Raw genomic sequence first — 14440 nt, forward strand, 5'->3', positions numbered from 1 at the left:
GGGGTGATATACCTTCTGGCCTGCCCTTGTGGCCTACAGTACATCGGGAGGACCACTAGGGCTCTAAATATTAGGATAGGAGAACATTTGTCCCGGATACATAGTGTCTTCACTAAACATAGGGGCTGATTTACCAAGCCTTTACTCCATGACTCATGGAGTAAAAGCAGGAGTAGCAGCCGTTTGGCCATTTACTAAAGAAATACGCTGCTAGTGCAGTGTATTTCCCTAGTTACTAATGTGCTCCGTGCGCCCAGGAGAGGGTGCATTGTGCACCAGTACAGACCTGGCGCACGGCACATTGAACTGTAAATTGCGGGGGTTTGGGCGGGAGTTTATTAGGGGGGGAGGTGGGGGGATGCAGGGGAAGTGAAGTGACATGTGTTTGAATGTGTTTGGCGGGCCGAATTGAAAGGGAAAGTGTTTTTTGAAAACAGATCCCCGTACGCTTGCACAGTGCGCCTGAACCTCGGGAGGTTCATTTGCATACTGGGCATGCGCAGAGAGAAATTTCGGCGCTTCCCGTGTGCCTTGTCAGTACGCCGTGAAAATCTTGGTAAATACCAAGCGGCGTACCCGTGAATGCGCTGCGTGACGCGGCGCACGGGAATCTCCGAGCTGTTTTCAGCCATGAAGGGGAACTCCGCGCCAAATTTCAAACTTGAAATCGGCGCGGGTCCCCCTCCAGGGCTACATTAGGCTCTTAGGCTTGGTCCGGAACGCGAGGGGTTAAACCCGCGCCGATTCGGCGCGGGGGTCCCCCCAAGATCCAAACCAAGCCCTCATCCCAAGCATGCAGTCTGGCCCGGACAGGAATGTGGGTGGGGACGAGCGAGCGCCCCCCCCCCCTCCTGAGCCGTACCAGACCGCATGCCCTCAACATGGGGGAGTGTGTGCTGTGGGGGAGGGGGGCACTGCCCCCCCACCCCACAGCACTCTTGTCCCCATGTCGATAGGGACAAGAACCTCTTCCCGACAACCCTTGCCATTGGTTGTCGGGGTATGCGGGCGGGGCTAATCGGAATCTGCGAGCTCCCTTTAATAAGGTGGCCCCGGGGGGCGTGGCCAAGATGGCGACCTAGACGGACGTGTTTGAGAGGAGCTCCGCTCTCTGAGACCTGATCCCCCGTTACTTATAGGATCCACCGAATATCTTTAACCCTGACTGGCAGCCGGTGCCCCCGGGTATGCGTAGAGGCAAATCCGGTTCCGGACGGAGAGGCAGCTCCACAGCTAAGGCGAGTCCCCGGCCGCAGCAGACACACACGCCGGTAGGCCGCGCGCACATGGCATCGCAAACGGCGCCCTCCCCAGCGAGCGCATCGGAGGAGGATCGCTTCCAGGCTCTCATGCTGGCGATACAGGGATGCCAAAGCACCCTCACGGGTAAGATCGACACCCTACAGCTGGACCTTGGGCTCCTGCGGAGAGACCTGGACGGTATACGGGAGCGTCTGGGGGAGGCGGAGCGACGAGTGGGGGACTCGGAGGACTCCATCCGCGATCAGCGAGCCTCCCTGCACACCCTTCAGGTGAGAGTTAAGGCCCTGGAGTCGAGAGCGGAAGACAGCGAAAACCGCAGCAGGAGAAACAACCTTCGGGTGGTGGGCCTCCCGGAGGGGGCTGAGGGCCGGGACCCGACGGCGTTTACCGAAAAAATGCTCCGCAACCTGCTGCCGCAGGCCCAATTTTCTCCACATTTTGTCGTCGAGAGGGCCCACAGGATGCCGCCGGGCAGTGCCGTGCCGGGGGCCCCCCCGCGCACCTTCATTTTCCGGCTGCTCAATTTTCGCAACAGGGATCTGGCGCTGAGGGAGGCTAGACGGGTGGAGGAGCTCCGGTTTGAAAATACACGCCTCATGATGTTCCCGGATTACTCCCTTGACACTCAACGGCTTCGCAGAACATTTGACCATGTCAAGGCCCAACTCCGCGCCAAAGGCCTGAAATATAGCATGCTGTTCCCGGCTCGGCTGCGGGTCATCGATGGAGAATCCACCCGTTATTTCACATCGCCGGAGGATGCCTCGCATTGGCTGGACACCCTACCCAGGCAGCGGTAACTGTGATGGTTTGACCTCTTTGCCTTATCCCCCTATTGCCGCCTCCCTTTGATATTTTTACTGCACCTGAACGTTGCTCAGTTTTACATTTACCGCCTATGTGGCGGGGCAGGACTGTGCCTCCATGCCCCTGGTTCGTTTGGCCCCCTGCCCCCCGCCTGCCCCTTCCCCCACCATGACCCGGCTTGATATCCACAAGGATTCCCCTCCTGGACCTAATGGCCACGAGCCTGCTAAACCTGGGGGACTGATGGGGCTGTGTTCGCAGTAGGGGGGGGATGTTGGACTGGGATCGGGTGCTCTGGGGTGTGGGGAGGTGGCTGGGGGAGATGGCCGGGGCCTTTCCTAGGCCTCCAGGTTTACGGGGCCTGTTTAACGGCTCCTGGTTGTAACGTTTAAGTTTGTGCCCCTAGCGTCGCCTAGGTGAACTGTTTTCAACAACTTCTTCAGTTATAATCTTGCACTAGGTTTATCTTTAAGTTGGGCTCTATGTGTTTTACAACACCCTGGGTGGATCCACATTATCCGGTCCATTAACACAGGTCTGGGGGTGGTGCCCTCCCTTGTTGGTACTGGTGAGCCGGGTGTCTGCTCTCCCGGTGCCTTCGGACGGGTCGCCTTGTCAGTTGTCCCCATAGGAGACTTTCCTACTGGTTGATGGGGTTGGTTTGGGGTCAATGCACTCCGGTCTTTTTTCCGGACGTGCGGGGTGGGGGGGATGGGCTGAGTTGTTTTGTTTATTTGTTCTTTTCCCTTTTTTATGTTCATGTGAGTTGCCAATGTGATTGCCAGACTATAGCATACAGTATGTTGCCTTGGACGCCTTCTTCGGCCGGTGCTGATTGCATAGGCCGGGTGCCCAATGCTTTTGAGGTGGCTGTTTCAGTGTGGTCGATGGGGTACCCTTCCCCACGGTGGTGCTACCATACCCGATCTGACCGCCCTGTTTTAGTGCGACCCCCATGGCTCCCATTAGGTTAATCTCGTGGAATGTCCGCGGGCTGAATGACAAGATAAAGAGATCACTGGTTATGACCTACCTTAAGAAATACTCTCCTCACATATGCCTCCTGCAGGAGACCCATCTAACAGGGAGGAAAGTATTGGGCCTGAGGAAACAGTGGGTGGGACACTCTTACCATTCTGTGTACTCCAACTATGCCAGGGGGGTTAGCATACTCATCCACAAGTCCCTTGCCTACACCCTCCTAGACGTTAGAATAGACCCTGAAGGTAAATTTGTACTTCTCCATGCAGTGGTAGACACGGTGGAGCTGGTGATTGTGGGCATCTATATACCGCCCCCTGCCACGGTGTCCTTCCTAAAGTCCCTGGTTCCTATAATGGCTTCCTACCCCACGGACAACATTATCATTGCAGGGGATTTCAATATGGTCCCCAATCCATCTTTGGATAGGCTGGCCTCGGATAATAACGTTGATTCTCCCCTGCAGCGATGGGCTTCCCTGTACGGTCTTACGGATGTCTGGCGCTGGAAATACCCAGAGGACAGAGTATATACATGCCACTCCACCTCCTTCAGGGCCATGTCAAGAATTGATTTAATATATGTCAGTGGGGGACTGCTCCCGAAGGTTTGTGAGGTACAGATCCTTCCCAGGGGTATCTCGGATCATGCGCCTGTGCTCCTCCAACTACAGACACGAACCCCCCCTTCGGAGAGACTGTGGCGGCTTTCTCGCTATTGGATCTCGGAGGAGAGGGTCACAGCGGAGATCTCTAGGCGCGTGTCCGAGTACTGGGAGTCCAATGAGGACTCCATGTCCCTGAGTACCAGGTGGGATGCCTTCAAGGCATTCACTAGGGGGTGCTATCAGTCTGCCATATCCCGTGAGCGATGTGCTGCCGTGATCTGTCTTGAGGAAGCGGAGGCCAAGGCCCGGGATCTGGAGTCCCGGTACGTGGCCACGCAGAACCCGGTCACGTATTCGGATATGCAGTCGGCTTACCGGGAGGTCATGCTTATCAGGGTGGCTAAGGCGGGGAAGAGACAACTAGCCCAGACGCAGCGCATCTTTGAACAGGGGGAGAAAACAGGACGCCTCCTGGCCTGGTTGGCCAGGGAGCAGCAGCCTACGGCCACTATTGCCAGGATTAAAAACGACGGTGGGGTGGTGGAAGTCGACCCAATGACTATAAATGCTTGTTTTGCCTCCTACTACGAGACTCTATACTCATCCAGGGCTGACTGGTCCGGGGAGGAGCTGGACTCCTTTCTGGGACAGTTGACCTTCCCGACCCTGACGGAGGAGGCACGTACATACCTTGATGGTGGGATATCCCTGGAAGAGGTACAGCAGGCCCTGGGGGAATTACAGTGGGGGAAAACTCCGGGTGTGGATGGCCTTCCCCCGGAATTCTACAAAGAATACGGGGAACTCCTTGGACCTAGACTCCACGCCATGATAGTAGCTTCTCTTAAGGAAGGCAGTCTCCCTCCCTCCATGGCGGAAGCCGTCATAGTGGTGATACACAAGCCGGGCAAGGACCCTGAGCTATGTGCCTCTTATAGGCCCATTTCACTTTTAAATGCGGATGCTAAAATCCTCACCAAAGTCCTGGCTAGGCGCCTTAACACTATTATTCATACGGTGGTGCATGAAGACCAAACTGGTTTCATGCCCGGGAAGGGCACAGACATTAACCTCCGTAGGTTATACACGGTGCTGGGGGCTCAGGGGGCGTTGACCGAGTCCGACGTGGTGGCCTCTCTGGACGCTGAAAAAGCATTCGACTCGGTCGAGTGGACGTACTTATGGGAGGTCCTGCGTCGGTTCGGTTTTGGTCCCAGGTTTGTGTCTTGGGTACAGGCCCTATATAGTGCGCCCACTGCCAGGGTGCGTACGGGGTCGGCGCTTTCCCAGCCCTTCCGCCTCTACAGGGGCACAAGACAGGGCTGTCCTCTTTCCCCGGCCCTTTTCGCCCTAGCTATTGAACCCATGGCAATCCTTCTCCGCTCCTCGTCGGAGGTAAGGGGTATCCCCATAGGCCCGGTCGAAGAAAAACTATCCCTGTACGCGGATGATACCTTGTTGTATCTGCGGAATTCATCTGGTTCTCTGGGGGCGGCCCTGGCACTTATTGATGCGTTTGGCGGATTCTCCGGCAACCGCATCAATTGGGGGAAATCGGTCGTTTTCGCGCTAAGACCTTCGGAGGCCTCGGTCCCGGCGGACACTCCACTGCGATGGGTATCACAGTTCAGATACCTGGGAGTGGAGGACCATAGGGACCTGAGCCAGTTCATCCCCCTGAACCTAACTCCGGTTTTGTCCCTCCTAACCCAGAGGTGTGCTGCTTGGAGGACACTTCCCCTCACTCCGGTTGGGAGGGTCAACCTGGTCAAAATGACGGTTTTGCCGAAATTTTTATATATTTTTAGACAAACTCCAGTCCCGATCCCTAATACGTTTTTTAAGAAACTAGAGGGTCTGATCACTTCTTTCATCTGGTGTGGGGGCACCCCTAGAATCGCTAGATCTACCCTGCAGCTGCCGGTTACTCTCGGCGGGCTGGCTCTTCCCTGCTTCCAGAAGTATTATTGGGCTGCGGTTCTTGTCACACTCCGGTGGTGGCTTTCGGAGGAGCCGGCCAACCCGGCGGCTACTCTGGAGGCCGCACTCCTGGGATCCTACTCCGAACTACGCAATCTTATCCATCGGGGGCCAAGATCTAGCCTGGCTGTTACGTCCTCGATGAAAACTACCCTGAGGGTGTGGGAAGTCGTTCGATCCAAAGTTCAGAGCCCCAGCTGCTGGTCCCCGCGTACTCCACTATGGGGAAACCCGCGTCTTCCCCACTTCCACTCCATACCTGACCCGGCCCTATGGGCCCGTTTCGAGGTTAAGACGCTTGCGGACATAGTCACGGCGGGCAGACTACTCACCTTTGATGAGTTAAAACAAAGGAAAGGATTGACGAATCGGATGTTTTTTAGGTTTCTCCAACTGCGTCATGCATACAGGGCACAATTCCCTGGGCTCATTACACTTGAAACTACGAAGGTAGAGCGAATGCTGAGTGCGGCGGATGAGACTAAACCCTTGTCTGCTCTGTACTCGCTGTTGGTGGGTCTGGACACGTCTAAGGTTTCCCAGTTGTTTTCGGTGTGGCAGACGGATATTCCGGGGCTGGCTGACGACGACTGGGAGGAAGGCATACAACAATACCTCACCCTGGTGGTGTCGGCTAGAGACAGGTTTATTCAACTCAAATTTTTGCATAGGGCCTACTTCTCCCCCCAGCGCTTAGCCAAAATTTACCCGGAGAGGAGCCCTATCTGCACCAGATGCGGCGTGGAGGAGGGCTCATTCTTCCATGTGGTCTGGTCCTGTCCCGTCTTGCAAACTTACTGGCAGGGGGTGGCTAATGTAATCAAAACGGTATGTAAGATCAGCGTACCCTGTGACCCTTTGCCGTTGCTTCTGGGAATAGTGGACACTCTGCCTGCGACTTCGGCTAAAAAACTTTTTATTTTCTTTGCAGCCTTTTACGCCAGGTAAGCAATTCTGCTGAAGTGGAGGGAGGCTTCTCCTCCCACGATACGACAGTGGAGGATGCTGATTAATGCTGCTCTTCCTCTGTACAAACTAACATACATGGGTCGCAACTGCCCTGGGAAGTTCGATAAGGTGTGGGCGGCTTGGGTGAAAGCGGAACATTTGGACCTTGACTAGGGAGGCAGTATATACTAAAAACCAGGTTACTATTTATGGGAGTGGTGGTGAACGGTACTTGGGGCCGAGTGGGATCCTGCTGGACTACTTGTACGGACCACGGATGAATGAGGGGCTTTGGTATAGTGTGGCCCATTCCCCCCCCCCCCCCCCCCCGCCTCCCCCCCTTTCCATTCGTCTCCTAACACTCTGTGCGGTAGGCTAGCAGGGGCTTGCCCCTGTGCCTTTAGGGGGGATCTTGCTTCCATAATAGATGTGACCCCCGAGGGGGAAGATTATTTCTGCGAAGGGGGGCTGGTGGGAGACGAGGGCTATGCAGTCTGCAGCTTCTAAAATTACATTTGGTATGTGCTTATCTGCTGACCCCACAGTGGGGGAAATTTTCTCACAAACGCATGACCAGTCACCTTGCGTGGTAATCTAATGTATCTTCATTCTGTAATGCTGTATAAACATGTTGAATTATGTATGGCGACTCTCTGGCAACTGTATGTATGCTCTGTTTATTTTATTTCAATAAAAAACTCTCTTGTTAAAAAAAATAAGGTGGCCCCCAGATGCCGGCCCCCCACCCTATGTGAATGAGTATGGGGTACATCGTACATCTACCCATTCACATGGGGAAATGTAAAGGAAAATAAAACACCACACAGAATAAAATATTTTATTAATCTGCTCCGGAGCCCCCCCTTTCTTCTTTAGCTCTCTTACAAGGGGGGGTTTCTTCTCTCCCGATCTTCTGCCGGGACCCTGGGCTTCGGTGATTTCTGCCGGGGGAGGGCGCCATCCCTCGGTCCTCTCCGGAGCCTTCCGCCGGATGCCCCCACCCCATTTAAGCTCTTTTTCATTAGGGAGGGGCATCCGGACTTCGGGGTCTTCTGCCGGGGGATGGCGCCTATCCCCCGGTCTTTCCGGTGCCTTCCGCCAGGGTTCCGGTCTTCCTGGTCTTCTGCCGGGGGTGCGCCAACTCCCCGGTCTTTTCTCTTCTGTCTTCTCTGCTCCCTCTTCTGCCTGGCTCCCCCGCGGAGCCAGGGCTTTCTTCCGTCTTCTTTCTTCTCTCTTCCTTCTTCTGCCTGTCTCCTCCGGGAGCCCAGGGCTTGTCTCCGCTGTCTTCTTCCTTCTCTTCCATTGGATGTTGACACGACGAGGTTCCGCGCTGACATGCCGTGTCAGCGGCGGGCATGGACTTATATAGGGTAATGCCACCATGTAACCTCAACCCATGTGACATCACATTCCCTGGGCATGATGGGAATGTGATGTCACATGGGTTGAGGTCACATGGTGGCATTGCCCTATATAAGTCCATGCCCACTGCTCAGACGGCATTACAGCGCCGGACCTCGTCGTGTCAACATCGAATGGAAGAGAAGGGAGAAGACAGCGCAGACAAGCCCTGTGCTCCGCGGAGGAGACAGGCAGAAGCGGAAGGCATCGCAGAAGCCCGCGGGTGTCGCCCCCCGGCGGAAGACACCGTACAAGCCCGGGACCCTCCCCCAAAGGCAGGAGCCTCACTGGTGAAGGGGGTCCCGGTGAATTATGTTGCTGAAGACGGGGGTGGGGTGCCAGTGCACCCCCCCCCCCGCAGAAACCGTCGTAGAAGCCCGTTGACCCTCCCCCAACGGCAGGAGCCTCACTGGTGAAGGGGGTCCCGGTGAATTACGTCGCTGAAGACGGGGGTGGGGTGCCAGTGCACCCCCCCCGCAGAAACCGTCGTAGAAGCCCGGGACCCTCCCCCAAAGGCAGGAGCCTCACTGGGGAAGGGGGTCCCGGTGAATTACGTCGCGGAAGACGGGGGTGGGGTGCCAGTGCACCCGCCACCCGCAGAAACCGTCGTAGAAGCCCGGGACCCTCCCCCAAAGGCAGGAGCCTCACTGGTGAAGGGGGTCCCGGTGAAAGACGGCGAAGCCCGGGGCCTAATGGGGTGGTGGTGGTGGGGGGCCCCGGCAGAAGACCCCCGGCAGACTAATAAATTAATTTATTCATGTGTGGTGTTTTATTTCTTTACATTTTTTTCCCCAGGTGAATGGGTAGGGGTACGATGTACCCCATACTCCTTCACATAGGGTGAGGGGCCGGAATCTGGGGGCCACCTTATTAAAGGGGCCTCTCAGATTCTGATAAGCCCCCCGCCCGCATACCCCGACAACCAACGGCCAGGGTTGTCGGGAAGAGGCTCTTGTCCCTATCGACATGGGGACAAGAGTGCTTTGGGGTGGGGGGGCAGTGCCCCCCTCCCCCACAGCACACACTCCCCCATGTTGAGGGCATGCGGTCTGGTACGGCTCAGGAGGGGGGGGGGCGCTCGCTCGTCCCCGCCCCCATTCCTGTCCGGCCAGACTGCGTGCCTGGGATGAGGGCTTGGTTTGGATCTTGGGGGGAACCCCACGCTGGTTTTCGGTGCGGGTTTAACCCCTTATGTTCCAGACCAAGCCTAAGAGCCTGGTATGCACCTGAAGGGGAACCCACATTTTTTTTTTTTTTGGTCTGGAGTTCCCCTTCATGAACAGCGATCTGTCATTTACCCATGTCAGTCCCCCCCCCCCTTCAGTTAGAACACACCCAGGGAACATATTTAACCCCTCCCTCGCACCTAGTGTTAACCCCTTCCCTGCCAGTGGCATTTTTAGAGTAAGCAATGCATTTTTACAGCACTGATCGCTAGAAAAATGCCAATGGTTCCAAAAAAGTGTCCGATGTGTCCGCCATAATGTTGCAGTACCGATAAAAATCGCTGATCGCCGCAATAACTAGTTAAAACAAAAAAAGCCATATTTTGTAGACGCTATAACTTTTGCCAAAACCAAACACTAAACGCTATTTGCGATTTTTTGGAACCAAAAAGATGTAGAATACGTATCAGCCTAAACTGAGGGTTTTTTTATTTTTTAGAATATATATTTTTGGGGATATTTATTATAGCAAAAAGTAAAAATAATTTTTACATATGTGGGCGGGACTTACGCAAGTCCCGCCCACATATATAAACATCGTTCAAACCACACATGTGAGGTATTGACGCGTGCGTTAGAGCGAGAGCAATACTTTTACCACTAGACCTTCTTTGTAACTATAAACTGGTAACCTGGAAAAAAAAGAAAAAGGTCGCCAATGGGGATATTCACGGAATTAATTTTGGCCCCATTGCAGGAGTGTTTCCAATAGTAAAGCGTGACATGTAAGGTATCTATTTACTCGGTGTAACATCATCTTTCACATTATCCCCAAGAATTGGGCTCACTTTTGTGTTTTGTTAATTTTTAACCACTTGAGCCCGGACCATATTTCTGGTCAATGACCGGGCAAGTTTTTGTGATTCGGCACGGCGTCGCTTTAACTGACAATTGCGCAGTCGTGCGACGTGGCTCCCAAACAAAATTGGCAACCTTTTTTTTCCCACAAATAGATTATTAAATGTGCGTGTTTACTTCTGTCTTTAACACCTCCCCTTCAGGCTGAAAGCATCAGATCAGGGGAAACAAAAAAAAAAAAGCTCTCATTCCATTGCAGCTTGGTTCCTACATGTGTGATGAACTGAGCATGCTCAAACACTTAGAAAAAAATTATCCTTTCTTTTTAAAAGGTGAAAAACACTCCTTGGATGCTCATAGAGCGTGGTTTGGGTTAATTGCAGGTGTGCCCAATTACAAGCTCACCCAAACTAGAGACTGCAATTTGTTCATGTGATTTCAATTGCTTCATTACTAGCACTGTTATAAAAAGCAGGGATCGATCAGTCCTCAGCTGCCCTCAGAAGGGGCAGGCTGGCAGAAATGCTGTTGCTAAACACAAATGTGGTTTGTTGCATGGGTTTTGTTTTGCCAATGGTTTTGGTTTATTTTTAAATGATGTTCACTTTGATGTATTTTTCTATGTGGCCTTATTTTATGAAAAATGTGTGAAGATGTTAAAGCTATGGTTATTTTGAATTTTGAAATGTATTTTTGTTTGTGTTTGTTTGTTTGTCTTTTTTTGCTTTCCTTGTTTTGTTGACCAATAAAAATTACTTTAAAATTGTTAAGTTTGTCTTTTGTTACTTTTTCATGCTACATATGTTGACAGCTGCAGCTGAAATCGGTTTGGGCCTAACAAATTATGTGTGATTTTTGTCTAAGCTTCTTTCCTGGTGTGTAATCATGAAATGTTTGCCATGTTTTTTCTCCATGACTTTAAAGACAAAACTGGTAAGTATTTTCTTTTTTCTGCAGTGGCCCTCAAGTACCCCCGACAGGACATGTTTTGTGGATTTCTCTTATCAAGAATTGCTGTCCAGACTGTCTTTTAAAGCACATGTGCAAGATGAAGGAAAACCTGCAAACATGGCCTGTGTGGGGGGGGTTTGCTATTGGTGGACAGGCTTGACGTGCTGATTTACAGCACTGTGCTTAAATCTAGCGCAAGGCAATCCTATTCAAATTGTGGGTGTTTGAGGGAAGCCAAGTGAGTGTTAGAACCCCTGCTTTGTGTTTTTTTATTTTTGTGTTGAGCTTTGTGTCCCTTTTCTTAAAATTGGCTTCACTTCCTGTCACACAGCTGAACAGGAAGTGAGGTTAAAACCCTACCAGTGTCATTTCTTGGGGACACGGGACACAGGTCAATCTAACTAGTGTCCCCATTAAGCAAATTGCACTCCAGCACTGCTGTGTACACCCCAAATCATGGGTCTTCAAACTACGGCCCTCCAGTTGTTCAGGAACTACAATTCCCATCATGCCTAGTCATGTCTGTGAATGTCAGTGCATTACAAGGCCTCATGGGATGTGTAGTTCTACAACAGCTGGAGGGCCGTAGTTTGAGGATCCCTGCCCCAAATGATTATTTAGTTTGGGGTTTAGTAAAGGCAAAGCCACTCTGCAGTACAAGCATAGTTGCTGAAAATCAGAGAGGAAGCACTGATGGTTTTAACATCCAATCCTGTAGAAGCAAAGTTGTTTTCTTTCTTCCTTGCTTTGCACTTGTAGTGCAAAGTGGATTTGCCTTTAGTAAATGGACCCCAAAGTCCAAGATCCCTAATAATTTGGGGTGTACACAGCAAAATGCTAGAGTGCAATTTACATAATGGGAAACTATTTAGATTGATCTCTGTGTCCCCAAGAAAAGATATTAGTAAGGTTTTACCCTCACTTCCTGTTTGGCTATGTGACAGGAAGTGAATGGATTAGAAAGGGTGACGACACCTCACAAATGTTGTCACTATCAGGGGTGCAGACATCCCCAAAAAAATGAGCAGATAATACTTATTTGCAAATTAATAATTTTTTAGTTAACATTGGGTGGGGTGCTCTAACACACACATTCCTACATATTAGCAACGCTGTATCCTGGCCTATTGGCATGGTTATATTTTCTTAGGGCTCTCAATAAAACTCTATGAAATTTGTGCTTAAACTAGAACCAGGGGCGGACTGACAACTCATGGGGCCCCCGGGCAATAGAAGATTATGGGGCCCCTCTGGCTTACAGATGGCCACCACGCCAGGAGGTAGTGCAGAGGCGGGCAGCTAAAATCTTGGGATATTCACATTAAAAGCATGTCATTTTCGGACATATCAGGGACAGATCTAAAAAAAACACAGATTTTTACATACTGTCCCTGGTTTTACTGAGCCTGGCAACCCGGATGGGGCCCCCTAGTGGCATGGGGCCCTCGGGCAGTGCCCGAGTGACTCAATGGTCAGTCCGCCCCTGACAAGAACTATAATCAACAAGTTTTATTTTCTTTAATTTTGGATAGAGTGAGGGAGGGTTATAGGCCCTGTCAGTTTATTTTGTATTATCTGTGTCCAATTGGGGAGATTTGCCTTCACTTCCTGCCCCATAGCCAAACAGGAAGTGAGAGAAAAACTATGCAAATTAACCACTTCCCGCCCAGCCTATGGCCGATTTACGTCCGGGAAGTGGTTACACAATCCTGACAGGACGTCCTGCAGGATTTCATGCCGCGCGTGCCTGTGGGGGCACGCAGCGCGGCGATCGGTGATGCGGGGTGTCAGTCTGACACCCTGCATCTCCGATCTCGGTAAAGAGTCTCTCACGGAGACGGAGACTCTTTACCACGTGATCAGCCGTGTCCAATCACGGCTGATTACGATGTAAACAGGAAGAGCCATCGATGGCTCTTCCTCACTCGCGTCTGACAGACGCGAGTATAGGAGAGCCGATCGGCGGCTCTCCTGACAGGGGGCGTTCGCGCTGATTGTTTATCAGCGCAGCCCCCCCTCGGATCACCACACTGGACCACCAGGGATGCCCACCCTGGACCACCAGGGTGTGCAAAAAAAAAAAATATTGAAAAAAAAAACAAAAAGCATTAAAAAAAAAGAAAAAAGATGCCAATCAGTGCCCACAAATGGGCACTGACTGGCAACCTGGGAAAATCAGTGCCACCCCACAGTGTCCATCAGTGCCACCCCACAGTGTCCATCAGTGCCACCCCACAGTGCCCATCCATGCACAGTGCCCACCTATCAGTGCCCACCTGTGCCACCCATAAGTATCCATCAGTGCCACCCATAAGTGCCGCCCATAAGTATCCATCAGTGCCACCCATAAGTGCCGCCCATGAGTGCCCATCTGTGCCGCCCATGAGTGCCCATCAGTGCCGCCTATGAGTGCCCATCAGTGCCGCATACCAGCGCCACCAATCAATGCCACCTCATCTGTGCCCGTCAGTACTACCTCATCGATGTCCATCAGTGCCATCTCATCGGTGCCCATCAGTGCCGCCATATCAGTGCCCGTAATTGAAAGAGAAAAACTTATTTACAAAAAAATTAACCTAAAAAAATAAAAACGTTTTTTGTTTCAAAATTTGCAGTCTTTTTTTAGTTGTTGCGCAAAAAAATAATCGCAGAGGTGATTAAATAACAACAAAAGAAAGCTCTATTTGTGGGGGAAAAAGGATGCCAATTTTGTTTGGGTACAGTGTTGTATGACCGCGCAATTGCCATTCAAAGTGCGACAGTGTGGAAAGCTGAAAATTGGCTTGGGCGGGAAGGTGCGTAAGTGCCTGGTATGGAAGTGGTTAAGGGAATCCAGTGCCCCCCAGAACTAGTGTGTGGGTCCCCTGAAAATTCCTGGGCGGGTCATACAAAAACAGGGTGTGACCTTGACAGGAAGGGGTGGGTCATTTTTCTATTAGGAGGTGCAGATATGTAGTCAGGCCTAGGGCAGAACAAAACCTAAATATACTACTGCATATTAGGGCTTATTTAGACCGGATCCGATTTACAGCGTGTTTTTATATTGTGGGAGGAAACCCACGCAGGCACAGGGAGAACATGCAAACTCCATGCAGATGCTGTCACGGGCGGGATTCGAACCAACGACTCTTTTGCTGCTAGGTCAAAGTGCTATACACTACACCACTGTGCTGAACGAACATGATTGCAGCTGAAAGCATGAGAACTTTTTTTTTTTTTTCAATACCATGCTTTCCAGCCTTATTGACCCCGCCTCTCTCCATAAAGAGGACCTGTCACACACTAGTCCTATTACAAGGGATGTTTACATTCCTTGTAATAGGAAGAAAAGTGATCCAAAATCAAAAAAAAGTGTCAAAAAAGTGCAAGAATAAAAATATGAGGTAAAAAAAGCAAACAAAAAAATAAAATAACGCCCCTGTCCCTAGAAGCTCGCACTCAGAAGCAAATATGCATGTAAGTCCCGCCCACATATGTA

This window comes from Rana temporaria, chromosome 12, assembly GCF_905171775.1.
Source record: "Rana temporaria chromosome 12, aRanTem1.1, whole genome shotgun sequence".
NCBI classification, from domain to species: Eukaryota; Metazoa; Chordata; class Amphibia; order Anura; family Ranidae; genus Rana; species Rana temporaria.